We start from the raw sequence: 7,500 nt of genomic DNA on the forward strand, positions 1-7,500 counted from the left end.
GTCAATTTTTTCTTCTTTTTTCCATGGCTCTTCATCAGAACCTTAAGCGATCACACTTTTAATATAAAGATAGATAAATAGATGGTGGTGAAAATCTTTCGATAAAGATATTTAATTATTCCTAAATTGATAAATAATTTCATATTTATATATCTTATTCGGTAGATGATATATCACTCGAATAACGTCCATAAGACAGACTATAAAAGTATTTAATTATTCCTAAATTGATAAATAATTTCATATTTATTTATATATCCTATTCGGTAGCCGATTTATCACTCGAATAACGTCCATAAGACAGACTATAAAAATATTTAATGATTCCTAAATGGATAAATAATTTCATATCTATTTGTATATCTTATTCGGTAGCTGATTTATCACTCGAATAACGTCCATAAGACAGATCTATTGAAATTAACCAAATACGTGTAGGAGAAATCAATTGACCAAAGTGCTACTTGGACCAGGATATATTCATTGAAATATTAACTATAAGACCCCGAACGGAATAGACAATGTAAATGCCCTAGAATGAACATGCAAGTGTCCGGGCGATCAAAGAAAGGTGGAGGAGAGTGAAGGAGTGTTATTGGAAAAAGGAAATAAAGAAATAAGAACAACTCGCAAGATTCCTTCATTGGCCAGGGGGACCATGGCGCTGGATCAGCTGTGAAAATAAGGTAAGTTATAACAATTATTATTATTATTATTATTATTATTATTATTATTATTATTTTTATTATTATTATTATTATTATTACTAGCAAAGCTATAACTCTAGTTTGAAAAGCATGATGCTATAAGCCCAAGGGCTCCAAAAGGAAAAAATAGCCCAGCGAGGAAAGGAAACAACGAAATAAATGAACTACAAAAGAAGTAATAACAGTCAGAATCAAATATTTTAAGATCATTAACAATATTAAATTAGATCTATCACATATCAACTATAAAAACTTCATAAAAAACAAGAGGAAGAGAAACAAGATAGAAAAGAGTACCCGAGTGTACCCTTAAGGAAGAGAACTCTAACCCAAGACAATGGAAGACCATGGCACAGAGGGTATGACACTGCCCAAGACTAGAGAGCAATGGTTTGATTTTGGAGTGTCCTTCTCCTAGAAGAGCTGCTTACCATAGATAGAGAGTTTAATTAGATCTACGAGATTGAATTCGATTGGGTTTTTTTATAATAACCTTATCTTATAAGGTTTTTATCTCTCTATTGCAACATGGCTTTGTGCAATATTTTTTATGATCCCAAGTCTTCTGTTAAGTAGTTTTATATTGTGTTCCAACCATGTTTTATTCAATAATGATGTATATATTAAGTATTAAAAAATTCGTATTGTAACTCATATCGTACATGCATTCTAAATACTCGTCATCTTTTACTACTACTACTACGATTATTATTATTATTATTATTATTATTATTATTATTATTATTATTATTATCATTATTATTATTATTATTATTATCATTATAATTATTATTATTATTATTATTATTATTGTGATTATCATTATTATTATCATTATTATTATTATTGTGATTATCATTATTATTATCATCATTATTATTATTATTATTAAGTTTTGTGTCATGTACCGGTCTTCCACAAGTTTATAGATAATTGTCTGATTAAGTTAGATATTTGATTAAAGTGCTCTATCAATTTTTTTTCCCTGCGATATCTCTTATCAGTTCGAAGTACTAGTATATATATGTCAGTCTGAAGATAGTGAAAGCATACTTCAACCAGGTTAGAAGTAGATAATGCACCTTCTGATCAATTTCAGTTGATAAAAGGTTTACTCAATTTACTTTTGTCTATTTCTCTCATTATTATCTCCACCAACGAAGTTAGGGGGAGGTTATGTTTTCGTCCTTGTTTGTCTGTCTGTTTGCGAACAACTTTCTGGCCATAATTTTACCCATAGAGTAGTGAAGTTTTCAGGGATTAATCGTTATGATGAGATGTTTAAGTGACTCAACTTTGAGAGTCCCAGGTCAAAGGTCATGGTCAAGGTCGAGCCAAAGGTCGACCGAATTAACCCTAACCTAAACCCCAAGTTCGCACATGGTTGTCACAGTCTTCAAATACGCCTACGGTCTAAATTGATTCTGGGAAAGGCAAGCTGGTTTCGAGAAATAAGCTGCCGTGGGTGGAGGTCTACACTCAGAGTGCTTTTCTAGTAAGTCCTAGGTCAAAGGTCATGGTCAAGGTCGAGCCAAAGGTCGACCGAATTAACCCTAACCTTAACGCCTTGTTCGTACATGGTTGTCACTCGTACTTCAAATACGCCTACGGTCTTAATTGATTCTGGGAAAGGCAAGCTGGTTTCGAGAAATAAGTTGCCGTGATGGAGGTCTGCACTCAGAGAGCTTTTCTAGTATGTGCTAGGTCAAAGGTCATTGTCAAGGTCCAGCCAAAGGTCGACCGAACTAACCCTAACCTTAACCCCAAGTTCGCACATGGTTGTCACACAGACTTCAAATACACCTACGGTCTAAATTGATTCTGGGAAAGGCAAGCTGGTTTCGAGTATCAGCTGCCGTGGGTGGAGGTCTACACTCAGAGTGCTTTTCTTGTCTTTAAAGTCCGAAGCCTGGACCCTGTTCTCAATTCATCCTCTTTTATGAGAGAGAGAGAGAGAGAGAGAGAGAGAGAGAGAGAGAGAGAGAGAGAGAGAGAGAGAGAGAGAGAGAGGTTAAGTATGACCTGAGAGTTATCAATTTTGATTCGTGTGTGTGATTAGACTACATGACCAGATTTTTATCAGAGCATTGACAGCGTCGTTCAAGATACGTCATCATAATTGGCTCTTAGAAACTGAGATTGAAATGTAGTGGTTGGTCACATTTATCAGAACATACAGTAAATTTTGACAATTTTTTTTATTAGTTTAGCTTTTTCGCTCTGGTATTTATTTATATTTATTTTTTTTTACATTTTCATTTCCTTAGAATCTGACTTTGTTTCTTTTTATTGATGTATTATGTTGTTTACTATTACAAAGATTCATGAGAATCGGCTTTTATTTTTTGTTTATGTCGTACACTAATTCTTGGCTTATTTATGACTGTATAGTCTCTTTTTTTTAACATTTATTGCTTTATAGGTCTAAGTTCTCCTTTCCATCGATATACATTTCATTTATTGATTCTTTTGGTCTTGAATTTTTTTTTTCAAAGCTGTCGAGGATTCACTTTTTCCTTCTATGATTTAGTAGTCAATTTTATTTTCAGTCATTTTTAACCCATTTTATTTTTATTTGTACATGTACTCTTTTCTATGTAATATTTTGTCATCCTACTTTTAATATCTTATTGCTGTAGGTTTCTTTTAATTTATAAATGTTATTATATAGAGCTACGGTCTTTTTTATTTCCTATAAATTTTATTTTCTAAATCCTGTAGAGTTCTCTATGTCTCCCATTCGAAACTCCACTGAGCAATCAAGTGCAAGTATTTTGTGGGTTTCATCAGTCTTTATTGGTTCTGTACATTTACCTTTAGTTTTAGCAGTTCTCTTACTTCCATTTTGAAAAAAAAAAAAAAAGTCTTTGAATTTCAGGTCCTCAACACACAAACTTAATTGGTTCCAATAAGCTGTTTGTAACTAAAATTGTTTGTAAGTCCAATTTTGTTAAATTCTTCTTCTCTCAAGGTGTACCTACTGCACTGTAAATTCTTTAGTGGCCACTTTCTTCTTGGTAAGGGTAGAAGAGACTCTTTAGCTATGGTAAGTAGCTCTTCTTGGAGAAGGACACTCCTAAATCAAACCATTGCTCTCTAGTCTTGGGTAGTGCCATAGCCTCTGTACCATGGTCTTCCACTGTCTTGGGTTAGAGATCTCTTGCTTGAGGGTACACTCGGGCACATTAATCTATCTTGTTTCTCTTCTTCTTGTTTTTTTTTCCAGTTTTTATAGTTTATATAGGAATTATTTATTTTAATTTTGTTACTGTCCTTGAAATATTTTATTTTTCCTTGTTTCCTTTCCTCACTGGGCTATTTTCCGTGTTGGAGCCCTTGGGCTTATAGCATCATGCTTTGCCTACTAGGGTTGTAGCTTAGAAAATATAATAATAATGATAATAATTGCAGCGCTCTAGAGAAGAGAATTATCCGGAAAATAGAAAAATTGGATAAGAAAATAAACTCTGCCGATGCAGCCATTACTTTTAACTCAACCTGCCTAAAAGAGGGTCTCCTACCACAATAATAATAATAATAATAATAATAATAATAATAATAATAATAGAGTAGGCCTAACCTGAATTCCATACCTACGATTTCCAGCCACAAAATTCAACAAATAGTCAGGTCTCATAAGAAATAGATATAATCAGGTTATCACAAATGTTGTTTTGCATACTGTATCAAATGGTAATAATATTGTTTTATTGTAGCATTTCTTTATCTTATCTTTGTTATTTGCAGTTAAAAAATGAGCCGGTGAAATTTGTCACAGGTGTGTGCATTAGCTACATGACGATCTACTGTAGAGATTTTGGAGCTGAAGTTTGCATCTTATAATGTTTATTTTACTTTCCGGTGGAAAATAATATCATCATATTTTATATAACTTTGTACTGGAATACTAGAAAAGCCATTGTTATTATTATTATTATTATTATTATTATTATTGTTGTTGTTGTTGTTGTTGTTGAAGCCCTTTGTGCCAATAGACGTAGGAGGAGATTATTATTATTATTGTTGAAGCCCTTTGTGCCAAGAGGCGTTGGGGAGATTATTATTACTACTTCTACTACTACTACTACTACTACTACTACTACTACTACTACTACTACTACTAGCTAAGCTACAACCCTATCTGGAAAAGCAGGAAGCTATAAGCCTAGGGACCCACCCGGGAAAAATATCCCAGTGCGGAATTGAAATAAGGTAATAGATAAACTATAAGAGATGAACAATTAAAGTGAAATATTTTAAGAATAGTAAAAGCATTAAAACAAATCTTTCATATATAAAAAAAAGGAAGAGAAATAAGATATTTTAGTGTATCCGGAGTACCCTCATGAAACCATTGCTTAACAATTAGAATTTCAAATGTCAGTTTAAAGATTTTTTCATCTCGAATATTTTGTTGTTGTTGTTGTTGTTGTTTTCTGAAGGCAGTGAATTGTCAGTTTTCCAGAATTTGTGGTCTTAGAAAACGTTCTCTAAGAAATTTACTTATCTAAACCACGGACTGAAAATCTGACGGTCAGTCAGATTTTAATTATTATTTTTTTGGTTACATTATGAGTTTTAATTTTATTTTACTCAAATTGCACAGATATGCACACACACATGTGCCCACACACATACGCGCACACTCACATACGATCACACACATACACACACGCACGCACACACATATGGGCTTGCCCAAAGACACACGCGTGCACCCAAATGCGCGTGATCACAATCACACACACGCACATGAAATACACACACGCATAAAACACACACGAGGATGCACTTTTTTTGGTTAATGTCGGACTAAGCACAGCCTTTATCAGATATAACAATTCAGTGTAAACTTCTGCTGTGTATAAAAATTTTTTTTTTATTAATTTTTTTTTTTTATCATGTAGCTTTGGCAATAACGTAATTGCATAATGGGATTGCGTAATAGTGCACAGCCTGCATGTCAGCATGAGTAGCATGGTGCAAATCATATACTGTAATGCTCCATCATGGTGATGGATATGCCATTCATAGCTAACCCACATTTATGAGAAGTATTTAGGTCTGCCACTTGGATTTGTTACCTAATTACCATACGTGGTGTTTCTGTCTTAGTGTTTCCTAGTAAAATGCCTTATTCCGTGACAATGTTGGAATATTTTGCCTCGTATTCTATATAAACTTTATATTAAAACCATGGAAATATATGTGAGGTATATGTGGATTTAGAAAATGTCTCTGATAATTTAATTTTATTATTTTCGAGTTAGATAGACTGCAATTAATTTATAGTTATATAAGGAAATTAATCGTTCAGCCAAATTCTTACAGGTCGGAGGAAGGAAATGACATGAAAGAAATAATTAGTTATGAATATTTTGCCTTATATTATATATATATATATATATATATATATATATATATATATATATATATGTAAATATATATATATATATATATATATATCTTTTTATTGAAACCACGAAAGTATTTGTGAGGTATGTATGGATTCAGACGATGTTTCTGATAATTTAATTATATTTTATTGTTTTCAATTTAGATTACAATCGATTATGTATTTATATCAATTATATAAGGAAATTAATCGTTCAGCCAAAGTCTATTTGACCTGGTCCAGGAAATGACATGAAAAAAAAGTAGTTTCGATATATATATATATATATATATATATATATATATGTATATACATATATATACAGTATATATATACACACACACACACACATATATATATATATATATATATATTAGGATTAAAAAGGATTTATTACCATTTTATAAAAACTTACGCTTCCCTCTTTTGGAGTTGTCAGACAAAAGCTTCACACAATAGACCATTTCCATCCAATTATCCGGAATAGTTTGGAGAGCTCCTTGTGAGGTGTTGAAGTATTTTCTCCTCTATTCTTGGGTAGTGCCATAGCCTCTGTACCATGGACTTCCGCTGTCTTGGGGTAGAGTTCTCTCGCATGGGGGTACACTCAGGCACACTAATCTATTTGATTCCTTATATCCTATCCACACTGGGCTATTTTTCCTGTTGGAACCCTTGGGCTTATTGAATCCTGTTTTTCCAACTAAGGTTGTAACTTGGAAAGTAGTATTAATAATAATAATAATAATAATAATAATAATAATAATAATAATAATAATAATAAAGGAACTATACATGTATATGTCTTTTCATCTTATGTTTTCTACTATTGCTCAAAGTGACATGATAATAATAATAATAATAATAATAATAATAATAATAATAATCACTTAGCAGTGGACATGTAGGGCACCATTAGTATTTTCTTTTTAGTTTAGATATATTTCTTTTCTGCAGTTTGAATATCTAACCTACAGTTGTAGGTTATGGCATCGCCTAGAGACCAGAAACCTCCAACATATGTTAAAACCATGGTCTTTCACTTTCTTAGGTTAGAGTTCTCTTGCTTAAGGACCCTTGGGCACACTATTCCATCTTATTTCTCTTCCTCTTGTTTTCTTAAAGATTTTATAGTTTATATAGTAAATATTTATTTTAATGTTACTGTTCTTCAGATATTTTATTTTTCCTTGTTTCCTTTCCTCACTGGACTATTTTCCCTGTTGAAGCCCCTGGGCTTATAGCATCCTGATTTTCTAACTAGGGTTGTAGCTTAGCATGTATTGATAATAATGATAATGTCTGTAGTTTGATGGGAATGATGCTATTTTTTTAAAGTGTGTTGTTATTTTTCGAGAATATCGCTATGATATTTCTACTTATGAAAAATGCTCATGT

The 7,500-nt window shown here is 32.2% G+C and overlaps 1 protein-coding gene across 2 annotated transcripts in view; it reads left to right on the top strand.

The window, feature by feature from the left end:
* LOC137638637 (monocarboxylate transporter 14-like) overlaps positions 1-7,500 on the top strand; it is a 121,260-nt gene that overhangs the window by 16,125 nt on the left and 97,635 nt on the right. The window contains exon 1 of one of the 2 annotated variants that reach the window (XM_068370894.1): positions 382-686. The exons of the other annotated variant lie outside the window; for it this stretch is intronic. The gene's annotated coding sequence lies outside the window, so the exon portion shown is untranslated. Of the gene's footprint in view, positions 1-381; positions 687-7,500 lie in introns of those variants that run through there. 2 annotated transcript variants of the gene reach the window in all.

Source organism: Palaemon carinicauda, chromosome 3, assembly GCF_036898095.1.
Source record: "Palaemon carinicauda isolate YSFRI2023 chromosome 3, ASM3689809v2, whole genome shotgun sequence".
Classification (NCBI taxonomy): Eukaryota; Metazoa; Arthropoda; class Malacostraca; order Decapoda; family Palaemonidae; genus Palaemon; species Palaemon carinicauda.